The 24,831-nt window shown below is 41.2% G+C and overlaps 1 protein-coding gene across 1 annotated transcript in view; it reads left to right on the top strand.

Moving 5' to 3' along the window:
• PPM1H (protein phosphatase, Mg2+/Mn2+ dependent 1H) overlaps positions 1 to 24,831 on the top strand; it is a 139,744-nt gene that overhangs the window by 29,090 nt on the left and 85,823 nt on the right. The gene's annotated exons all lie outside the window — the stretch shown is intronic.

Genomic DNA, 24,831 nt, shown 5'->3' with positions numbered 1-24,831 from the left:
TTGAGTTGTGACCAGAAGAGCTACAACTGACTTGGAAAGGACAGTGTAAGGAAAGTGGTGCTGGGAGGTGTTCGGGAGGACTTGGATGGCAGATGGCACCCTCATAGCTGTTGGTGGCTGAAGACAGACTCATAGCCATCGGGGGCTGGAAACCCTCCAGGTAAGGTAAGCCTGTGTGTCGGCTGTGCTGTTGTGTACTGGGGTTTTCCATCTCAATGCTTTGTCCTTACCACTGAGGTAAAGGCTACCCTGATGTGAATGTGAGGGTTTGTCCTGGGGGCTGGAGAAGGTGGAAGGCCTTGGCCAGCCCCAAGTGTCATGCCCTGGTCGTGCTCGGTTGGAGAACTGGTGAAAGGAAAAGCTTCTCATCGGAGGCAAAATAACAAAACGTGCCTAAAATCTTAACGGTTGGTGCCAGAGACCAGGAAGGGTTCAAAGGTGAGACTAGTGCTGTGGTTGTAGTGGGGAACATAGCAGGCCCGATGGGAGCCAAGAGGACATGATGAAGAGTGTGCCTGAAGGGACTGAGCTCCCGCTCCAGGCTCCCTGGGTTGTGGCTGCGATGGCTGGGTGCCTGCGTGGTCCCCACACGTGCATGGAGGCTGCGTTAGCCCCTGGGAGGCAGCACCAAGTACTGTAGTTAACCATCTGGTAGACCTTAGGGTTGGAGGCTAGACTTTAAAAACAACCTCATGCTGGGAAGTATTCTCCTTTCTTTCTGCTGCATGTCTGGCTAATCGGGTATTTTGCGTCAGGGCAGAGATGTGTTTTGAAATGATGCTTCAGAATCCATGGGTGAGCCATACCCAGACCAAAACGTGGTTCCTGTCAGCTGGAGTAAGAGCTCTGACCAGGGCTGTGGGATGCAATATGCAGGTCAACAGGAAGCTGGGGGGGGGGAAGTCTCCTAGAAGAAATGGGTTGTGTTTCTCCTCATATAGAATGAAGATGAATAGTTATTATTATGTATAATATAACATATGTAGATGTAAGTAATAAAAAGAAGAGAAAACCGGGTACCTGCAGTTGGAGGAGATAAAGGGAGTGGCTTGTGGAAGCCTTGCTTTTGGTCAGTAGTGTCTGAAGCTTGGGTGATGGCCATGAGCCATGGAGGCAGCTGATGGAAAGGTGTTGTCAAGTGTAGCCAGCAGCTGTTATGTGGGGATGATCCACAAGCTGGGTTGATGGCTGGTGATTGCTGGATTGATTCGCTACTCACTGTTTTTGTTCAGCCTGTGCTGGAACAGTATGTTTCAGAGCTGTTGCAATCTGTTACTCTTAACAGCAAATGAACTGGTTCATCCCTTAAGGCTTTCTCTGAGGTCTTGCTGCAAAGAGGTTGCATCTGTTTATCCCACCTTGCTTTTGAGGGTATAGAGGTTGTTCTTCAGGTTGCAATGCACAAGTTAAGCAGTTCGTCTGGCAACAGATGTGTGATGAGATAGCAAAAGCAGAAAGACTTAGAGGAGCAGTACAATGCAGAGCTATAGGAGCAAAATTAGGAATGATCTGACTGAGGTGACGTGCTAAAAACTTAAGTCTGTTAATGCTATTGTAAGCCTGCAAGGCAGGCTGGATGGAGGAGGAGACTGTGTTTGCTGTCATAAAGAGCCAGGGAGAGACAAGGAGGAAGCAAGTGGATGCAGAGTGGGGAAAGAATGAGCAGCCATGTGGTATGCGTTAAAATAACTTGAAGGTGATGCACACAAATGGGGATGCAGCCTGGTGACTGGCACAACCAAGTCAGCAGTGATAACTTGCAGACACAAGGCTCTTGCTGTAGGCAGTTTGTGCTGCTGAGGGGAGTGGTGCCATGGCACAGGTTCCAACCCCAATGCCACGGTTGTTTGGACTGACTGAGCGGTTTGGGCCATGCCATCTGGTGCTGTCAGGCAATGCCTTGGTGCAGTTTGGGGCTGTGCACGGACCAGGGGTTGTTCCCAGTAGGCAGTATGGATAAGGATGTCCTGAGGTGAGGTAGAGGGGGGTGGAGAGATGGTTTAGATGTACAGTTGTGAGCTGTGCTGTTTCAGAGGAGAGGCTCTGCATCATCTTATTCACTCACACAGACAAGAGCTGTAAAAAACAAAAGAGAAGAGGGAAAGGCAGAACAATTGGAAAATGGACTGGAAAGAAAAGGCCTATTCTACAGACCGTGAAGGGAGAAAACAGAAGACTCGTCCACAAAATAAGTATGAAGTGAAGAAAGAAATACTCAGCTTGCTGTAGAGCCTCAAGAGTCAAGGGGGTGCTCTTACAAAAAAAAAACAACCCCAAAACACCACCACAACAACAACAAAAAAACCCCAAACAAACAAAAAACCCCCAACCAAAAAGACCTACTAGAGTATAAGGGAGAGTGTCTCTATGTCAAGCATGCTAGCTTCATGGTAATGATTAGTTGGGGGAGCAGGCATAACATGACAACATTGGTCAGAGGGAGACCTAGGGATCATTCTCCAAGTCTCTTCAAGGCTGTTATGAGAAGATGGCAACTTACCACTACAAGAGCTTCTGAGCCTGCAATGCTTTGAGATTTGCCCTTTTCTGTATTCAGTTTAGAAAGGCCGTATCTTCCTCATGCCTTGTTCTTGCCTTGAAATCCCAATAAACCCTGAGAGCTTTGAGGTCAGAACAACTGCTGCCATACCATGCCTGGATGACTGGAGTAGTGGTGGCAAATAAATTGATGAATGGAGTGGAGGAACTCAAAAGTCTATGCTGGTGTCTCATGAAGCAGGGGGGAAAAACATCTTTTATACCTTAGAAGTCCAGAACCCAGTAGCATTTATCACTTTGATGTTGCAGAGACCTGGGACAGGAATTTCAGATTTATGTGGTACTTATAGTCACTTGATCTCAGTCTGGTTTTAGAAGGTGTTTAAGAACAGATGTCTTTACTCATTCAAGATACTGAGAATAACCTTTTCAAATTCTTTTTAAGAAGAATACAGGCCACAGAGAAACATTCATCAAACTGTGAATGAATTACTTTGTGTAAGTCTAATAAATGCTTCAGTGAGTGACCTGAACACTTTTCTGGCTATTACTAGAACTCAGATCAGCTGGTCCGTGGAAGCAGGAATAGACTTACAATATGCCATAGGAAGTAAATACTTGAGAAGGGACTTTATATTATGGAGAGGTTCCTATTAGATTACTTGACTTGCAAATGTCTGTAATAACTATTAAAAAAAAAAAAAAATACTTGTTTAAACTTGAACAATCTCATAGTTGAGACTAAATCTGTATCTGAGAGTTCAGTTTCACCAAAAGGGTCATTTCTGTCTGTTCTCCAGCTGAAGAATTTGAAAGGCATCATTATGTCTTCGAAACGGTGTTAATTTCAAGTAGGAATAAGTATGAGACAAAGGATTATAACAACCTTTTATCCTCATGAAGCAAGCTAGTTATGAAAATGAATTGTGAACACTGATAAAGACATAAAAACCTTAGATGAACTCTCTAGTTGGGTCTGTCTGATGACTTACAGGGCTTAACTCCTCTGCATTAACCGTACCGACACAGTTCTCTGCAACGGTCAGGCACTTGTCCCAGGGTCATCAATTGCCGTTCAGCAGCAGTTTTCACTGAATTTGCTTCTATTTCCTTAAATGTATTTAACTAGTATTGTTAGTTTGTTGTTCTTTGACAACGATTTCTGTGCTTTCCTCTATAAAAAGAGGTTTTCAGTTGTTGAGTAAAAGAAAGCTTTGCCATTTGTTTCAATGGAACCAGAATATGGCCAAGACTAGTTGTGCATGTCCAGAATGTCAGTCTGCACATGCAGTTGTTACATATGAAGGTCAATTTATGTAGTCAGCTAAAAATTTAACCTAATTATATGGTTCAGTGAGAAATTGTGTAGTACAGCCGTAGCTAGTGAAATCCTGTGTGAAAGGAACATGCAATTTGCAAACAGAATCATAATCTGTAAGCCCAGAGAAAAAAGACCTACGTGAGGATTTTGTTTTTCCTAAAAACCACAAACACAATGATACAGCACTTCAAACGTGGACTCTGTGTACATATTGTGGTTTTTTTGTTGTTGTTTTTGGCTAGAGAGCAGTGGCTAGCTTACAGGTACTGTCCCTTTGCTGGAAAAACTTTGGTCCAGTATTTCAGTCTGAGAGTGTAGCATTGCTGGGAGTCAAAACCCAGGAACCCGTGCTTTGGGGAGAGCCTGGGTATAGGGTCTATAGGAACTCTGTTTTCCAGATGTTTAAGCAGTGTTGCAGAGGAGAGATATGAATGTTCTCTGGTTTTGGTGATTTTTAGGACCTCATCTTTGCTTGTTGGTGAGTCCTGGGAAAAATCTTTGTAGGATCAGTATTTCTGTGCAGAAGCTGTGGAGAAACTGATATGCCTCTAGAAAAGGGGCGCCTTGTTGGATACATTTTCATCATTGTATTTGATGTCTCTTAGAATCTCTTGAATAAATGGCTTTTTGTAAAGCTCCCTCTACTAGACCAGTGGTCTCCAAAATGGCGTGTCTGAGATTATCCCTTGAGGTGCAGGAAGAAAATACTACAACTTCAGTAATACATGTATATAATTTATAAATAAATATACATATATTGTGGGTATGTGATCAATTTTTTTTTTTTTACTGATGGGATGCACGATCAGGGTGGAGACCACTGTTCTGGACACTAATGTACTGCCTCAAATAAATACACAGACATTAAAAAATGAAGTCCTGGCAAAGACTGTTTCCTCCTTGCCGGGAGTTTGAATGTTGTCCATCAGCTTGGCAGTCTGCTGACAGAGTAGGTGCTGTACTTATAGCAGTATCTCCCATCTTGTTCTTCCTATAATAGACAAGCTCAGAATTACAGCTTTATCATTCGCAACAAAAGTTGAATTCAGGGGAAGACTTTAATAGAAGTTGGTTGGGTTTTTCTTAGTTTGATTTCCCTTAGTCCGGACTCATCACATAAGAGTGTGGCTCAGTAGCGTGGGTGGGTTTCAGCATCAGTTCTAGCATATAGAGAAATGTCCTTGGTCAAAAGCATTTCAGTGTTGGTCATGCTAACTGGAAAGTCCATGTGGTGAGGGGAATGGTGCTTCCTCGCGCACCGCGGGGGTGCTGCTGAGCACCTGGAACGAGGAGAACGTCTCGCCCTGAATTATGAGGACTTTTATAAATAACACCCCAAAGAAACCAAAATGGCTATGTGGGTGTCAGTAGAGGTGATTTTAAAAAATATTTTTATTTTATTTATTTAAAAAATATTTGAATCTCTTTATTTACTGGACCTGGCAGTGTCTTTTCTTCCCTTCTTGCTCTGAGAGTGCGTGTCCTCCTCTGTGCAGCCATCATTCTTGGTCTCCTTTGGGTGGACAGAGTGTCTCGATGGCTTCAAGTGGCTGTTACCTCTACACATATTTAGGTTCCAACCCAAGAACTTAGTAAAGCCTTATGTTATGTTTTGGCATGTTATTGGGTTAACGAAAAAGTAAAGTGCTCTTTCTCTGTCAAGGATGAATTGCCCTGACCCCCTTTTCTGTTGTGCCAGTGAAGGCTATCGTCACATCAGGGCCACTTTTCTTCTGGCGTATTGGCTCCAGCCCAGACCGTTGTGTGGTTAAGAACAGCAGGCATGGAGGGAAGGAGCCCGGGATTAACTGTGTTGTTTCACTTGCCCATTGCTGTTCTGAAAAGCAGGTGAATGAGCCAAATCATTCTTTCTTTTCTAAAGCTTCTGTTGTGATTTGAGGCAATATTGTGAGCATCCTGATCACAGGTGGCAATCCCATTACAACTAGAAATTTGCTTGTTTTTCAGACTGCTTGTATTTTAAAAAAAAAATATTCTTATTTCTTGCTTTTTGTTTTTATAAGGTTATTTCCTTTACAAACTAGGGGCCTTCAGTGTTGACAGTTTCTGATGTAATTCTCATGCAGAGAATTTGAGTGCATCACAGAAAAGGACTTTACTTCAAAGCAGCTGCATCATTGTACTTCTGAACATTTTTTAAAGGTGTGGGAAACATCCATTTTCATAGCCCCTTTCAGTGCATAGTCATTGACTTTGTCTAATGCACCTTTTTTCTTTCATGCTGCTTCATCCCTCCTTGTCCTGCAGCCACAGGCACCCAGCGTTGCGGCCAGCCTCCATTCCTTGCATACTGCCTGCCTGTGCAGGAAGGCACAGCCAGCAAGCTGTGATCCCAGGCTGCATGTGCGATACTCAAGAAATTCAGATTATATCCTTCTTGGTAGTGAGATGTTTGATCTCTTTTGCCTAGGACTTGATAATTATGATTAATTACACTGCTTCTTCAGATCTCTAGACTATGTATTACTTTTCCCCTATGCTAGAGAGCAAGTTTAATAGCAGTATTTGAGACTGTTGACCTCCCCACTCAATTAGTGTTTGACACTGATTATAGAAATATTAATCTGGGGTTTCTGAAATTATTAGAAAGATGACTTTTTATGTGGAATTTGTGTGCTAGCAGACATTAGTACTGGCTGTAGGACTGTCGATGTCGATCTTTCTTTTCCATGCTTCCAAGGGGGTACTGCACCACGTGTGGTTATTTCAGAAATTATGAACATTTTCTAGGGAGGAACCTGTTACCCTAACTGAGCTCCACTAGTTCCTTTAAGAAAACAAAAAAGGAGGTAGTACAAACTAATGTATGTTGGTACTTTTTTAAACACCTATTTTAAAGGCAATTTTTAAAAAGAGAGGAGATGAAAGAAACTTTAAATATTTATCTGATTAACTTTTTTCATAGCTGGCTCACTGAGTACATATGCTGCAACCCAGCTTTTGTATTGTATGTTTGACCTGATTATTGAACTTTTTTGTTTTCTTTAATTCTACAGAGTTGCATCCCTGCCAGCTATCTACTGACTTCACCAATGACATTCTTTTTCTCTCGTTTGCTGTGAAGTCTAGCTAACTGGGCTCTGGAAAAAATTGTTGATAAGTTCCAGTTGTGACTGTCACTGACCTTGCCAAAGATATTCTGTAGGATTTACCCTGGACGTGGCTGTCTTGAACTACCACAGCACTGTGGTGTTAATAGGCAGGTACCAGGCCAGAAAAATGGGGTGAAGGTAAAGATTTATTTTTAACCTGCACAACCGCCAACGGTAGTGGTTTTACGGGTTGGCACTGGCAGTTCAGTATTGTTTTTCATATGAAAAAGAGTTCTTCACTTATCTTGTATCTTTAACTGGCTTGAACCTGTTTAACTGCATGGTGAAGGACCCATCAGAGGAACCAGAAAGCCTTGTTCAAAGAGTTGCTGGCTGATGTAATGTACTGAGCCCGGAACAGCCAGGCTGAAATATGGGCTGTCTGTACCTGGGGTCGCCAGCCTGCATTTCTGCAAGAATCTGAATTTTGTTGCTGCAGCTTGGTTGATTGTTAGCACTTTTCTTGACTAACTGGCATTTAGTAGTCTTCATTATTGCTGTCTGCTTTATATTGATTACTAGCAATGATACTAATTTAGCTTTGAAGCTGAGCACTTCTTTTTCCAGCCTAACACCGTTGTTTTTGGAACAGACAGCTTAAAAAAAAAAAAAAAAAAAAAAAGGGAGAGAAAACAAAAACCTTCTTCCTCCACTATTCATTTTCAATTGGAAATTTGCAGATGTCCTCCCAGACAGCTTTTCCCCAGTGTAGAAGCCATCCCATGCAAAGCATGAAGGTTGCCTCCTCTGTTTAGCATGAGCTGCTGTTTATAGCCAGCTGCAGGCTGCCTGAGCTGGAGTGAAATTCAAAGGGAATTAGGAGGCTTAGTGACAGATCCAGATCATGTCAGCCCTCGAGACGTGTCTTCCTGAGCCTGTATTTAAGAGGCCACTTGGCAGAACTAACATCTTGTGACTGGACATCTCCAGTGAGTGAATAAAAAAAGTTGATTCAGCTGTTTGGCTGGGCATGATAAACTGTGTGTAGCCCAAACTTGAAAGAGTAAGTTCCATGTGTCTGTTTTTACGTGGCTGATGCTGTTGGCTACCTTGCTGGTCATGCTCACCTGTGGCTGAGAATCTGTAAGATTTGGTGTTTTTACACTAGGAGTCAGTTCTTTTTGTGTGCCTCTGCAGAAATGCTGATAGCGATGGGTGATGTTCTTGAGTGTCAGCTGCTGGCTGCTCCAGTGTACTCCTGGGTCCCAAGCAAGAATTGTTATACGGCAGTTGGTATATTTGCAAAGGGCATTTTTCAACCAATTTTATCTGTTCAAAGTGGGAATGTATTCCAGCAGGAAGAAGTAATAATAGTGAAGGAAGCTTCCGGCAGCTCTGCACTTGCATTGTGTCCAGGTCTGTGAATAGGATGGAGGGGCAGTGCCGCGGCAGTGGTGCATTTTCCCAGGCACAGCTTGTGGACTAGCCCAGGGAGCTCACAGCTACTTTCTTCTTCCCCAACAGATATAGAAGGGGTCCTAAAACCCAGCACTGAAGTTCATGGCTTGGAAGGAAAGAAGAGATGCTGCTCTGAATAAATTTGATTTATTTATTTATTGCTTTCTTTTTACCTCTGTTTTTGCCTGCTGTCCTTACAGGTGGAAACAGTCCTGAAAACTTTTTGCTTTGCTATATGTAGCTACTGTGTGGGTGGTGTGGAGAGTGACAGAAACATGGAGGTGGAGAAATGATCCACAAATGTGGTTGGCTTTGGTTTTTTGTTTTGTGTGGGTTTTTTGTTGTTTTTTTGTTTTCTTTTTTTTTTTTTAAATTAAGATAGTTGTGTGTATTGTTTGGCTGGTTTGGGGGACAGACATGGGTGTGTTTGTGTACATGGATTCTTTTTTTTTCTCCTGCTTGTACAGTATCTCTACACTGATCTGCTTTTAGCCTGTGAATGTGTCTCTTAGGTATTTATGCTTATAATATATAATTTATTTCTTGAAGCATCTTGCCTAACTTCATTATTTGAATAATACAAAAGATAAAGTTCCCTGTTCAAGTCCTTATTCATGGCTTATTACCGAAGCATTTACCCTGCATGCTTACATGTGTGTATATGTTGGGGGTTGGGGAGAAGATGCTTTTTTTCTTCAATAACAAGGATATACCTGCAAGGAGGTATAGAAATCTGGGTGCTTCTCCGTCTGAGCTCAGTGTCATGGATGAAAGCATTACTTCTGCATCATGTGGAAGGGAGCGGGTGTTTGTACAATTACTATGGTACACTTATAATTGGCAAGGAGAGGTTGTGTGGGCAGCTTCCATCAATTCTGTTCAAATTAATGAAAGCCTTCACAGAGGACCTCTTGATGTTTGAGTATAAAGTAAGACCTAAAAGGCCTCTGTTCATTAATTTTTAACAGCCTAAATGCCTTCTAGGCTTTTGATTATTAAGGCAAATCATAAAGCAATAATTCACATGGGAAAAATTTGTCAGGTTTAAGCAGCAGCAGAATCTTGTGGGACTTTGCAGAGGAACACATTTCCTGATATTTGATGACTTTTAAAAATTGGTGTTAGGAGGTGTGGTTTTCACTCTCACACTGCATAAACCTGAGACACCTTCATCATCAAGTATGTGTTTACAGATTTGAAAATGCTTTATATCATACTAGATACAATGCAACAGTGGTGAGATAAGGTGACTGCACTTCAAAGCTTTGTAAAGCTATAATTTTTCAGGAAAAAATTCTTTTAGTTTTTGACTAGGGTGTTTAGCCTGACAGCTTTGTGAGATAGCTGTCTTATTAGGCGAGGCTTTGGTGGTATAACCTCATGTTGCTTTATAGTCCTCTAATGTTTGTCCAGAAGCGACCCCGGGACTATGAAACCCAAATTCCCCATAGTATGGGACAGTGAGAAGAAGGGGAGCCAGCTGCAAGGATAATGATGCTGTATCTCTTGGACATGAGCACTGGAGATGAACTGCCAGGATATGTCATCCTCTACTGAATGTTTTATATTCAGTGATATCCTTAAGCGATTAATCAAGCAGTAACATATGCTGCATAATCCAGTATTCAATTCTACTGGAATTATATTCCTTCCTAATTTCTTACATGGTTACTTAGTACCAGCAAAGAATGGTTTGAATTTTGTGCTTGTCTGTAGCTTTAGAGGAAGGCTCTCACCTTCTCTGTGTAATAAAATTTCTGTAATTATTAGGATTTTTCTCATTATGATTTTAACAAATCTAGATTTAAAGTCAGAAGGCTTTGTCTTGAATTTTCTTCACTCCTTGAATGTAAAGAGAGGAGAAAAATTCAAATTATGAGAGACGGCATATAGTTGGGTGATGAAAAGCAGCACAGATCAGTAACCTCTTAAATGTTTGCTTCAGTAATTTCAAATCTTTTAAATGAAACTGGTATAATCAGACAACTCTCTGCAGTTAAGAGGAAGCAAAAATGACAACCCTGAATCACTAAGTAGGCTCGTAAAGTAGTTCACAACTTTTCAAAAGCTGTCAGAGGTGATTCCTGTGAAAAGCTTGACGTTTAGATGACTGCTTCATTCTTAGGACTGTAATCTTATAGAGTTGTAAAGTCCACTTTAATTTTCTGCATGTGCAGTCTGAATGGGCATATATGTCTCCATCATCGCTGGCCTCATGAGACCTCACTTAAAAGTTGTATCCTCCTGAGGTTTAAAAAAAAAGACAATTGCTTAGAAAGTGCTGGATCATGAAAGCATGAATAGAGATGAGTCATTTACTTTGAGAAATGTTGTGGATTTTTTGTAGCGAAATGTGAGTTCACTTGTTACCTGCAGTCCCTGGGCTAGAAGTTTGTTTTGGAATGAGATACCGGGTGGTTATGCAGGGGTGTCACTATGCAAAATATGCACACTGCTTGATTTTTGTTTTGTCCCCCATAATTTCTTTTGGTGCAAAGAAATTAACCTGCCCCAGGATTTTGAAAACTCGTGATCAGTAAATGATACTAGCTAGTTGTTTGTTTTTTTTTTTTAATGCATTATTTAAAGAGAGGGTGATTAGAACAGGTTCCTCCACTTGCTGAAGTGTTGTAAACAGGCATGGAAGCTTCTTACCATTCCAGATGTGGAAAGCTTGCATTTGTCTCTCCTCAGTTCAGCATAGGTTTGGGCTGAATGTTTAAAACAGATTAAATGTTTAAAACCCAATTTAAAAGTATTAATAATAACCTCCAAATGAAGGAGAATATTTCTTTATTTCAATTTTCTGCTATGACAAACAATTAATAGGTAAATTCCCCCCCATATCTTGAACTCGGTCTGCTTGCTTCATAGCCAAGCTCTCTGAGATGATTTTGCAAAGCCATTTGCTTATTGCTCTGCTCCGCTTCCTTGTGTCTTAAAGCAGTGGGCTTTAAACATGCTCCCTCCCTGCTCCCCCAATATTAAAAAAATTGAGGGACAGAGGGAATTGGGGAATGGACTTTCCTTTTTACCCAAGACTGAAGGTTTTCTTGCATGCCAGCAGGTAATGTGTATTCATTGTCTTCAGGACTGAGAGTGGAGTGTCAGTGGGGCTGTATTTGCTCGTCTCTTTTTAACAGTTTTACAACGAAAAGGCCGTTTCACTGACAGGATAAGTCTCATATGTCGTCTTACATGGGATTTCATGTAAGCTTGTCAAATTATTTTTGCTACATGTTGTAGGAGAAGATCATGCTTTCTGGGAGTGTTGAATATTGATACAATTTGCTTACTGTTTTTAAGTGGAAGTATACTATTTATAACAGTGTCATCTGATACTACCATTTATCTTTAAGTTCACAGTTGTTTGATTTATTCTCTGTTTTATCCATCTTATATGTTTTAGAGCTACACTGTACTTCTTGAACTGCCAAAGTTGTATTGGGACTCATGATAAATCTTGCTCAGGTATGTCTTGTCTGTACCCTCTGCTAACGGCTGTTTTCTCACCCTGGAAGTGGAGATGGCTTTTCTGGGTTTCTTCAGGGAGAGGGTCATCCCACTATGGACAGGATTAGCCCGCTACTGACCTGACTTTCCCATGTAACACTGCAGCTTCCAAATTTAGTATGTTTATTTTAAAACAGTTTCTAACGGAGAACAGAGGCAAGAGGTGATGTGATCCAAAATCCTAAAATTTGGTTTTAATTAAAAAATTAGAAAATCAGGAGGGTGTATTCATCCATGCTGTTCCTCATGCTCCTCTGCAGGCATGTGCTGCCAGTCCCACCAGTCTGGGTCTGAGGTGGGGCGTGGTGAAAGACGGCTACTGTAATCAGTGCTGTCAGTCAGGTAGTTTTGTGCAACTTGATGGGTCTGTTTCTCTCCAGCCCCAGCTGTGTTTGTTTTATTTGATTTAACTAGGGGATGGGGGAGGAGGAAGGTGGAGGAACATTTGTAAATTTAACTGGTGCCCTTCTGGATCTGAGCATAGTTTTAATGAGCTCCTGAGAGCTCATGGTAGAAAAGGGTTGTGTTTAAGGTAAGCCTTTCTCATGTTTGGATCATAGTGATAGTTTTGCCTCTTGCTTTCTTCACTGTGGATGAGGACAAGGCAAACATAGCGTCCAGGATAACTGCATGTTTCAACACTGTCAGTTTGATGCTGTGAATTCTTGCCTGGGAGGATGCTGTTCTGAACGTTTGGCAGGTGGATGGTTATGTACGGCCTTTGAAAGTCCTGGGGTTTTTAGCTTCTCATCAAATGAATCCATTATGACTTGATCTAATAGTGCTAATAGTTTCCCTTATCTGTCTGGCAGGGGGTTGTTTGTTTTAATGTGATCTCATTGGTATTATTAGATGAGTTTGAATGCTGAAACTTCTTTTTCCTTTTATTCCACTGCCAAGTATTTTTATGTGGTTTTAAGATGGAGTGTATGCATCAGAATTACAGCGCAGTATAAATAGCAAACACTTCTCAGCTGGCGAGTGAACATAATTCTGGTTTATATTCTGCAATATGCAGTGTCTTAATGATTTGAAGCATCTGATTTTTACAGGACAGTTTTCAGATATAGGCAGCTGAAGCATTATGGCAATTTCTGTTAATGTCCAAACAAAAACTTGGTTTAAATGAAACATATATTGCTTTATGATTACTCCCCAGTTTTAAATGTTCCTCCTGCAAAGAGTTTATGTATGTTACTATACATAGTTTGTGTTTTAGTAATTCTGTTGACTGCAGCAATGAGGCCAAGAAATAGGGAAGACTGAAAACAAGATTGTATGCTTACTTGGATAAAAGGTTTTCAGTCAGAACTTAAGAAAATCACTAATGTAGAGGAATGAGATACTCTAAAAAACCCTGGCTTTATCTGTTGTCCTCTCTTGGTTTTCTTGTGCCTTCTCTGATGAATATTTTCCTTGTTTGTGTCCAATTAATGGGGCATGAACAGCCCTTTCTCAGGTTCTTTGGTATTGCTCGTGGGGCTCTGTAGAGCAGGCCTTTGACAAGAATTAAATCGCATATTTATGGCAGTACCTCTGTAGGAGTTTGTGGCAGTCAGGAACTTTGGTTGTCTCAATGATTTTACTTGGCACTGGATGTTAGCCTAGGTTCTTCCCACACTGCTACATACTGCAAAAATCTTGAAAATCACTTTTATCTTCATCCTGGGGCTTGCTTTAATGATGACCCTATTGCTTTTGTTTGGTTTTGTTGTGGTTTTTTAAGGAATGGCAAGTGGTCAACTCTCACCCTCCTATTTTGATGACCAGTGAGCTTCTTCTTTTTTGATCTTTGCCCTTTATCCAACATGTATTGCTCTTACTCCAGGTTTTATCATTCCAGATGAAAATAGCTTTCAAGGTCATTGGGACAAGTCTTCCACCATATCAAGGTACAAGCATCAGAGGAGGGTTTGACTAGCAGTGAGGGAATCTTCTTGGGGAGAGGAGGTATCTCCTCACCAGCTGGGATGTGAATCTGCTGTCACTAACCAACCACTGCTCACGTGCGGTGAGTGTGTTAAGTGAGTGTTAACATGCTTGCTCTTTGCCAGGCATGTGGTACGGACCCCAGGAACAGAAGAATTTGGATATTTTCCTCTTCTGGCAGATTAAACAGTATGCTATGTTCAACCGGTCCGCACAAAATACTTGAACATTTGATGCCAACACCTGTTAAGTTCCTCTAGAAAATGTTTTAGCTGTTATGGAGAGGAAAAATGTATATGCTTGTTTTCTGTACCCCAGAAAGGAACTTGGTGCTCAAGACAAACGTTGATCCAAATCATCGGTAAAAACTCTTCTTGGGGCTGGGGGATGGGAAATCCTCCCTCGAGTTTTCCTGCTGTTGTGATAGCTATGCCATTCCCCTCAGTGAGCAGTTTTAAACATGATTAAATATGACTAAAGACAGACATATTTGCATCTGTCTCATTAATGTACATTGATGTACGTTCATGTTTCTGAGTAGGCCCTGGGATGATTTTTTGCTACAATCCAAACGTTATCTCGAAAGAAAAATTCTCCCTTTTCCAATTTTTTCTAAACTGACCATCATTTCTGGACTATGGCAGCGACCTGTTGGAAACACAAAGCTATTCAAGGTAAAACTGATGTAGATCTTCATCAAAAATATAGCACAACTTGCTATGGTCACCAAAGTAAAATGGCATCTCAGTCAGTTCAAATCAGGCTGTAGCTGAATTTAAAAGCTTACTCCTGCGCTGTGTTTTGATGACTCATATGCCAACTTCATGTTCATTGCAGAATTCTTTGAGGACTCTCAAGGTTTAGACATGCTTAGAGTAAACTGTTGAGTACCAAGGAGGTGGCCTGCCCAAGGGTTGTCACACAAACCCCTTCTCCACCCTGCAGTGACCCATGCAATCCCTCTGTGACCCATACAGTTTAGTAAAGGAGCATGCTGTTATCCTCTGAGAACCCTTGAACTCAACTGGGACTTGAGCATCACAAGAATCGTTCATGTCCTTGGTACCGGGATGCCTTGTTGTGTATCAGGTGTCCTGAGCTCAGACTGGTTCTAAGTAAAGGTTTAGGGTTAAAAATATGTTTATTTGATCCACTACAGGAAAAGTTTTTTCTCAAAGTTGTAAAAAGATGACACATCAAAATGTATTTTTTAGAGTTATGCTTAGACATAAGTTTTTGGGGTTTGGGGTGGGTTTTTTGTTGTTTTTGTTGTTTGATTTTTTTTTAAATAAGATTATTTCTTAGCTACTTCAGCATCTTAACTAACTTGCGATGGTGGCTAATGAGCCTCGCAGCTGGGCTGGCACGTCCCAGAGAGTCCCTAAAGCTACATCTTCCTTTGGTATCCTGTATCCTTCTTCCTGTGTCCTTGTGAAGGCACTTGCTAGAGCCGGTTAGAGTGGCTGCTCTGAGTTATTTTCCCCTCCCTGCCTAAAACATGACAAATGTCCTAACTTTCCCATCCTCATTTCTTTCACTAGACACTGGTCTGTTATCTCATGGTGTGGGAGATGAAGTCATTTCCCTCTGCGTCCTTAAACTCTTTTGATTAACGTTTCTATTGAATATCTCACCTAGCACGTCTCCCATTTTGGGCCTCAGATGCTTACAAGGCACGTTGTGCGTTTAATGTTGTCATCACATATTACACTTTAACAGTATAAAATGTAAAACAGTATAGTAGATGTAGAGAAAGATTGAATATATTCAATTAAGCTTAATATGCCTATAGCTGGTTTTTTTGAGCACCATATAAAAAAAAAACTTTTTACTGCAGAGCTGAATTTGAGTGTTTATATTAAGTAACCCCCTCTTCCTGCCACGTGCAGTGTTAGTTTTGAAAAGAGGAGGAAGATCTTTTAGGATACTGTTAAGAGTATTTTTTTAAGGTTGATAGTGTGGAAAAAGTGTGCAATTCTCAGCTTTTCTTTAATGAGTTATACAAATTTAGTTTCAGTTGGGCAATATTTCTACTTTATGTAATTGAGGTACAAGATAGACTCTGTACTAGTTTAGGCATATGTCTTCAACAAGGAGGTGTGCAAATGAGTACCAGGAATTTAGACAAATTGCATCATGCTGAATCTCTTGTAGTACTGTTTGTGTCTAGCTGTGTGTGGACATCAGATTTCTGATTAAAACCTTTTTACGCTTCAAAGGAAGCTGAAAGCAAAGCATTGAAACCTGGTGGTTTGGGCATTATCTCTATTATGCTGCACTAGAGTTGCAGTGCAGCTTTGTATGATTCTTCATTCTGTAGTTATCTACTGGGTCAAACCACATTGTTTCCCCTAGTTCTTAAAAACAAACAAACAAAACCCCAAAACCCACCACAAAGAAACCAACTTGCCATTCCTGTTGAGCTCTATAGTCTGGTCTGCACTAACTACTCTTCTTTTTTTATTTTATCTTTGTCATTATTCTGATCCATTATTTACTGAGTTTTCTATGGAAGCAAGGTCTGTGTGAATGCTGTGTGTACATCTCCTTACTTGGTTGAAAATAGCCAATGGGTTTCAAACTGAGTTTGACAGTTACTACATGTTTTGTAGAAATATTGACTGGGTAGGGAGTGGTTATTGGTCTAATAACTCAGTGGGTGTCACATGCTGGAGATGTCACATGGCTTTCGACTCTGGGCTTTCCATGGCACTTGCTTTTTTTTTTTTTTTTTTTTTCCCAAGCATCAGTGTGGCCTTTTTGGGAGAGACTATTGCTTGGGCTCTGCTGGTGAAAGACCCCAGAAAACAGATGCAGGTTTACTCTGAGGAATTGTTCAAATTCCTTAGCTTGCAAAATGGCAAGGCCACTTGCCATGTCGCCTCTCCTTGATCACCTCTTCTGAAAATTGGTAAGTACCCTCTGAAAGAAGCTGCTGCTTAAACTGTGGACGAGGAAGCTAAAAAGACACTCTAAGCACTTCAATATCTTCTCTCTCAAACTTGTTTTCCCCTATGGGTATTGAAGAGTTTTCTCTTGAAATATCTTGAGAGTTGATTAATATCAAATTTGCACCCAAGGAATCTTGTATGGTTCAAGACGGCTCTCATAACCTTGTTGGGTGTCTGCCCTGTGCTGCTGCAGAGTTCAACTCACCTTCAACTTGTGTTTTGCTGAGTGGAGAAACCACCCTGAGGTGCACGTAGATCACATAGATCACATGCAGAGTGCGGCTGGCAGAAAGCTAACCAGGTAAATGCTTTGTGGTCAGGCAGCCTGTAGCTTAGTGCAAGCTGTAAAACCTGCCTACAAAGCTGGGACAAGGCTGTTGACTTGAACAAACCCCCAGAGCACTGCTGGCAAACTGGAAAGAGCTCCTGTGCCTTAGCTGCTTTGATTTACACTTAAACACCTTAGCATAAATTCACCTTCATGAGCCATGTACACTGAGTTAGATGTGAACCAGAGCAGCTGAGGTACTAGCATACGCTCCATTTTTTATGGACTGTGAAGTGGGAGATGGGATAGCGTCTGAGACAAGGGTGTAACAAACCTGAGCCTTAAGTTTCAGCTTCAAAACAAAACAAAAAAATGAAACAAAACAAAACAAACCACAAAAAACCCCAACAAAAACCCAACCCAAATCTGGACCATACTTTTCTTTTGTATCATCTTTAGCTTCTCTTTCTGCATGCCTCTCTCTGCTCTTGGAGTCTTTGATCAGACACTGAGTAAACGTTATTAATACCCTAGTTCACCTTCTCATATCCTGAGATCACACCAGAACAACACAGGCACTTTCTGCTACTGACTGCAGCTGTAGAGAAATAACTGTTGAGACAATACATGGAAGTTGTAGTTTCACCTCCTGAAACCATGTTATGGCAGAACTTCAAGGAGGAACAACAGTTTTAAACTGCTTCTTCCTTAATTCCCTCTTCCTGTGGTACCTACAAACACTACTGTCCAAAAAGACAAAGACAACAAAATGGCAAGCTGTTAAGTTAACCTAGCATGAATTTCCAGGCAATGGAAAGGAGACTTCTGTATTTGATCTGCTGACACTTTTACTTAAAGATCTTAAGAGTCCTCACTGGGAGTGAGACTGTTCTTGTGGCTGGCTTATATAGGGCTTACTGATACAGTTTTTGCCAAGATTATAAATTGGATATTTGTCCTGCGTGGAAGCAACTTTCTCAAAGCCAATGCATGAGGCAGTTGGGAATGGGAGCAGGTCTCTGAACCTGGCCTAGCATTGTGCTTGCATTGTGCTGCTTCGTGCTTTGGTGAGTGGGGGAAACACTTTCAAGCATCTCCCGCAGAAAAACTGGCCTATCTAGCTAATGTAGTTTTAAGATAGCCTGTTTTAAGCTGCCTGCCTGTGCTGTCCACCAGATGAACTCTTTTGTAACAGTCATCAGGATTGTGTGGTGTCTGCAGCTCGGCCGTGTTGGCTGGCGGTTTGGCATTGGTCACTGGAGGAGATTGATTTGGCTGCGAGTGGGCAGGCAGAGGGCTGGAGGTGGGTTGTGGAGAATCGGCAGGAGCAGTAAACCCCGGAGGAGAAGATGGTAAAGACACCCGGAGGGCGGTCAAGGCTCAGCCACCTCTTTGCTCAGCTGATGAGTTGGATTTGTGAGACCGGCTCTGCGAGGGCTTATTGCTTGAGCTGAACCCCAAGCCTTTGGTTCAGCATAGTTATTTCTTGATTTGATGGGAGGATAAAAGCATGACATATGGGCTTTTATTGACCAAAAATTACAGTTTATCTGATTCAATACCTGGGTTATCTCTTCTGCTGAGGCAAAAAAGGCAGTTGCCTAAGGCAACCAATATGTTCAGTGTGATTGCAGGTTGTGATTGGTAAACCTCTGTGAGCTTGCTGATAGGACATAAAAAATTGTGTTGCCTTTTTCAGTTCAGTGCTGGTTGCAAATACATATGCATTTTGTTGTTTTTATCCTGCTTTGCCAATGTATGTTAAGAACATCTGTGATCTCCTAATAAATGAGATGCTGAGTGGGAGCCAGCTTTTCCTTTTTTAAAAATAGTGCTAATATTGGTTTCTGCTGCATTGGAATTTGTCCTGGATATGCAGATAGAGCTGGATATTGAAAAGGTTTGCTGTAATCCTTTCTTCCCTTGGCTTTACTACTACAGTTGAAGGCCAGAGGTGAGGAGAAGCACTATGTAAACCAAGCACACGTCCTTCCCAGGGAGCAGAGTACGAAGTCCCTGTTTGGAGGGATGGGGGGAAGCAGTTAACTTGGTTCACATCTCATGCACTTGCTTTTCCAGGTTTACTCTAAGTTGGTCTTCCAGTTTCTTGCAGAAATAAGTCCAATTTGGGTGCTAGTGCCCCTTTGGAGGTTGGGGGTTCGTTCTGTCAGTCCTTTGGCTAGAGGTGGTCCTCTTTGAGGTGATGAACTGCCCCTACAAAATAGCATAATTTGAACCTGCCATTTATATTTAATGTTGTACTTGTAATTATTTTTAGTGATAGTTGGGAGAAAGGAAACTTTTTGTAAATGGCAAAGCAGCTGTATACAAAGAAACACAAAAGATTGTTCTTAGGTACTATGTAGGAAAAAGGCCTAAATTTTAAAATACAAGTATCCTGTGTCCCCCTCTTCTTGGCTTTTTCATTGCTGCTTTTGAGGCTGTTGAAGGTTTACCCCACAGTCCTCAGCAGCTTCATCTGCAGAATTGTCCTTTAATGCTGACCAGTGGAACTGGTTTCCCCAGTCTTCAAAGCAGCAAACCCCGGGTTTGGTATTTGGGAAACTGCCATAGGCTGAGCATCAGCACTGTGTCACTGGCCCCTGTGTGCCCTCGCTTGGCTTGGGACAACAACAAAATGTGACACCAAAGGCTGCGGCTGCTGTCGAGCGGGCGCCTAAGCCACTGAGGAGCGAAATGCTAGTTGCCCTCAAGCTCCTTTCCCAACTTGGCCTCACCAACAAACCCCCAGGGAATAGGAGCAGCCGGTGGAGATCTTCAGCCTCAAGAGAGATGTTCCTGAAAGAGTGTATTTGGCTAAACTGCCTCTCTGGAGGTCTCACCACAGACAAGGGAAACTCCAGGTAGTGTAAAGCACCCTTGATAGTTTTGTATGGGGTGGGAGGGGAGGAGAGGTGGGGTGGTGGTTTTTAGAATAGGGGAATATTTTTCTGACCCTTCACCTAAGCCAGATGACCTTCGTGTAGGTGAAGAAGGCTTTTTGTTAGTCTGAAAAAAATATGCATTTTTACCGTTCTGTCTCACCTGAAAGATGTGAGAAAGGGATTGTTTTCTGATTAATACTATGTATTTCAAAAGTAACAAACAGGTACACTTGTTAAATGCAAAACTGCAGTCTGTACCAGTTCCTGAGATACTTCTTTAGAAAGGTACTCTAAATCAAAAACTGTGACAAAATACTGTGAAAGACTGTACTTCTTAATTGTTGGGGATGCTGATAGATGGCACCAGTCTAAAACTTACCTTCCACGTCAGGAGACCTGTAAAATCTGGAAAAAATCTTTTAAACTTTCTCTTCTTCCACTCTACTTAATGCATTATCAGATCCATTCATCTGTCACTTTCCTCTCCCCAAGCTAGCATTCTTCACACTGTTCCTCCTTACTGTGCTAGCTTTATGTCAGAAAGCTCTATTTAGAGGCTGATTTTACTGTAGCAAAATGGTCTTGCGTATGTTCTGCTGCATTTTAACTGACTGGGAAGTTTTTGCTACTGTGTGTGTTACCACTGAACCATTGCTCACCAGTGGAAACCCCTGTAGATGTGTGTGCCATCAGTAAAGCTCGTCTGTGGTGCACAAGCAAAGCTGACAGGGTCTGGCCCCAAGCTGTGACGTGAGCTCCTGCAGGAATCTCTCCACAACGGATAGTCTTGGTGTCGGCTGTGCTTGCAAGCTGTGTCCTCTGGTGTTCATCACCTTCTCTCAGCCATAAATATAAATGAAGCTGTGGTCTGATTTTTATATGTGAGAGATAGTTGGAATATATTCTGAAGTCAGAAAAAAATTGGCACATTCTAATGAGCAGCAGTCCTGGCTGTGTCACTGCAACCTGCATCAGTCAAAGCACTGCAAAATGTACTGTAGACTATAGGCCTACATCACTGGGAGGTAGATGCAATAAGCTAATATAGGAGAAGGGAAACATTTAATTTCTGGTTTTGTTTATATAGTTCTTTGTGCATTTTTTCATTTATATAATTGCCTGTACCAGTTGGTGGGTTTTTATTATTATTTTTTATTTAGCTACCAGAGGCTTGGAAACTTCATTATTCTTGTAATCTGCCAGGGCTGGAAAGAAAAGCTTTTTGTCCTATTAGGCTGGTTTGGGCTTCTGTGCAGTTTTTTACTTGCTTTTAAAAATATGAAGAGCTCTGAGTATCAGACTGCCTGAAAGGTGAGGAATAAGCACAACGCAGAGATGACTCAAGCTCTGTACATATCTCTGAGCTGTTGCTTGTTTCCATTAACTTCTGACCGAAGTGGTAGTGCTTGAAAGCATGCCCACCCCTTCACTTGACTAGACAAGTTGGATAGTCTCTTTCCTCACATGGTGATAGAAATAGTCCTTTCTTTGATTAAACAGGCATCACAAAATATGCTGAAAGCAAAGGTGGTCTCCTTATTTTTCAAAGAGCAATTCTTCAGGTAGATAAGCTTAGTAGAGTCTTAATGTTTTTTGGAGACCCAAAATAGATTGGGTTGAGGAGTGTTCAGCTTGTGGCGTGTACCTGAATATGTTATGCCCCATAAACTGATTATTAATTTGACTGTGTTATAATCCATTGAGTCTCATAAATGCCTGCTGAGAGGTGATGATGCAGGAAATATTCTTAAAGCGAATAAGCTGAGTGTGATCCTTGTCTCCTTGCTTTCTTGTGCTGTTAATAAAGTGATACCGCCTTTGTTACAGAAGATAAGCCTCTTCATGTTTTGAAGACAGTTTGTAAAGGATGAAGCCTGGGATGATTAAACAGTTTGGGGAGTATTGTTTCCATGTCCAAACAATGGATTTCTGTGTTAATATAGAGTAAAAATCATCAGTCTTACCTTAATCAAAGATATTTTTGAAAGTGTGTGTACTATTGAGAATTAACTGTAACAGTGTTCTTGTTTCATTTTTTTATTGTGATATTTAAAGCCCAGTTGAAGGCCACTGTGGAGTCATAGGCAGATAAAGATGCTTGAAGCACAGAAGTCTAATGGATACAATTATCATTGTAGTGTTCTTTGCAGTAGTTATTGAGGCTATTCAAAATGTTAATTGGACGCTAAGTTTCATCTCTAGAGAAAATATCTACTAAATGTTTGGGTCACATTCAAAATACACATGATCCTAAGAGGATATTAGTTGTTACGCTTCACAGCACATTATACCAAAGATCTGTTATGTGATGAAGGAAATGCAAAAAAATACGAAATACAATGATGCCAACTACCAACTACAATGTTTGATAGTTTTAATTAGGCATTTAGATTTTTTTTTTTCCCCCCTTCCATGTAGTTCAGTTTGTGCTGGTAGGCAGGAGATAAATCAGGGGTGGGGGAAATAAAACTGTTGTCATAGAGGTAAGAAAACAGAAGGCAGTGAAGTTTTTGCATGTGTATATAAATGGGAAAGATGGGATGCTTGCTGCTTAATCCTCTGGCCTCCCGTTGATGTCTTTATGGCAGAAATTCAATTTACAGTCAACAGGTAGTTATGGTCTAAAAAATACAGTAAATCCAGAAGACTGTGCAAAGTTTCATGCATATGGAAATAAGAGGATTAAACAATTTTAGTACTTTTTTTTTTGCCATAATTGAAAAACCATGCCTTCTTAAGCAGAAATACTGCTTGCAAAAACAAAAAAGACAGGCAATTTCCCCTCAGCATACAGCCTCCTGGAAAAGCCCCTTTTCTTCACAAAAGGCCAGTGCTAGCCAAAATAACTTTCACAAGAAGGGAAGGAGTCACATATGTGGGAGCCGTATTTATCTAAGCTCGAGTGATAAAATGTGATTAACTGAGGCTGGAGCAACCATCATGTACACTAGAAGACCATCAAGCAGGAAGTGGGCAATTCTTTTGGCATTTACTTCAGGTATCTGGTCCTGGGACTACAGCGGGAAAGTAATGTTCCTTTGCAAAATGTTCTACTATTAGTAAAGTGCATAATTGCTCTATGCGCTCCCTGCTGTCTACTCCAAAATGCTACCTTGGAGTCCTGAGACATCAGGGACAGCAGAGCTGTTCTGAGGCCATTCTGAAGATGCTCCAGAAATCGAGGTGTTTTTATTATTATTTTTTTTTGTTCCAGTTTATATATGGAAGCAGATTATAAGGACCATGGGGCTGTCAGATTGAAGGTCAGCATCCTTCCTTTCCCCTTGGCACCACCATCTCCCAGTGGGTAGGGGAGCAGAAAGACATAGTCGCCGTCATTGTCTGCCTCCAGCTTGTTTCTCCGCAGACCCAAATGGGCAGCCTGCTCACCCCTGAGTGCAGAATGCTGCTCTGAAGAAAGTCAGTTAACCCATCTTCTCTCAGGTGCACTTCCTTCCCTTGTTTGACACCATGGAGCCACACAACTTTTAGTTTATGCATTACAGGAGGGGGAGGTGTGTAAGGATGGGTAGTGCGGCAGGAGACTCCTTTGCCCCTGCGGCAATCACCGTCCATTCGTCAGCCACGGAAGGATGTATTTCTTCTGTTTAGAAATGCATTACTCAAAATCTTTTCTTTGTAAGAGTGAATTGTGTACTTACCGATATAATCAGTATTTCAGAGGAATGGGAATTTTTTTGTTGTCGTCTTCCCCTTCTTCCCAGTAGAGGAGGACTCCTCTGTGTTTTAAATCTTTCTTTTCTTTAAATCTTTATTTTCTTATTGCTGTGCTGATTACTCCTGTATTCTGTGGGACATTTTATTTCAATACTCTGAGAACTGCAGAGATTGGATTTCTTAATCTTTGTGTGGTAAATAAAATCTGCCCTAACCAGATAAGTTTATCCCTGTTTAAAATATACATGGTGTGTGTACATCTCTCTCTCTCTCTCTCTCTCTCTCTGATAGAGGTAAAGGAAGTATGGTGATTTAACTAGTCCCAAAAACCGCATTTAAACTCGTACTCACACAGTAGGTGATATGATCTTATTTTGTGGCTACTTGAGTCTGTGCAGTAAAGGATCTCCTTTTTCTCAGTTGAAATATTTCCCCAACCCCTGACACACACACTATGATGGGAAAAGGTGGATATTCTAAGCTGATTGATGGGTAAAGGGAAGGAAAAGTATGTTAATGTCATGATCTCGCCATGTAGAAGTGAGAAATCCAATGCAAAGATGGAAGGTTCTGGCTGCTTCACTAGTTATTTTGAAGATATTTTTATTTCTCTGTGTGTTTATATATTTATGTATAAGACACAATACAACTCATTGGTTATATATAGATGCAGTATTATTTAAAGAGGATATTTTTTATTAAGCAGTTGTCCCTCATGCTTAAAACATTATTTTCTTTCTTTTTGTTCTCTTACTCTGTAGGTGCTTCCAAGTTTTGTTTGCTGTATATGTGAAATCCATTGGATGCTATATCATTCTACTGTCTTGTACAATGCATTAAGATATTTGGAGGCAAGAAGTAATGCATTTTAGGCTGCTGTATTGTCTTATATTAGGAGACAATCTTGTGGAGCTGGAGTATAATTTTGAGAATCAGTTGAAGAGTAATGTGTATATTGGTTTGCTATGAAGTTTCTGTTTACTGCTGGTTATTAAACTACATGACTGGGAGTTTTATTTTTCTTTCTTTTAGTGGCAGTGTCTTTGGACAGTGTTGCCTGAAAGTAATTGCCTTAAAGTAGTTGCCTGAAATCATCTCCTTCAGCTTCCCTTCAAGGAGGGTGATGCAGGAATAGAAAGTTCCTAGTAATGAGAAAAGAGAAACAAGTTCTTTGGTGGTGGGATGAGAGCCAGCTAGAGAAGGTGGAAGAATTGGGTCAGAAAGCTTGATGCCATCCTGGGGATTGGGGGAAGGGATGTGGCCTCACCACAGCATA

This window comes from Ciconia boyciana, chromosome 1, assembly GCF_034638445.1.
Source record: "Ciconia boyciana chromosome 1, ASM3463844v1, whole genome shotgun sequence".
In the NCBI taxonomy this organism is placed as follows: Eukaryota; Metazoa; Chordata; class Aves; order Ciconiiformes; family Ciconiidae; genus Ciconia; species Ciconia boyciana.
This window is presented reverse-complemented; position numbering and strand designations above follow the sequence as displayed.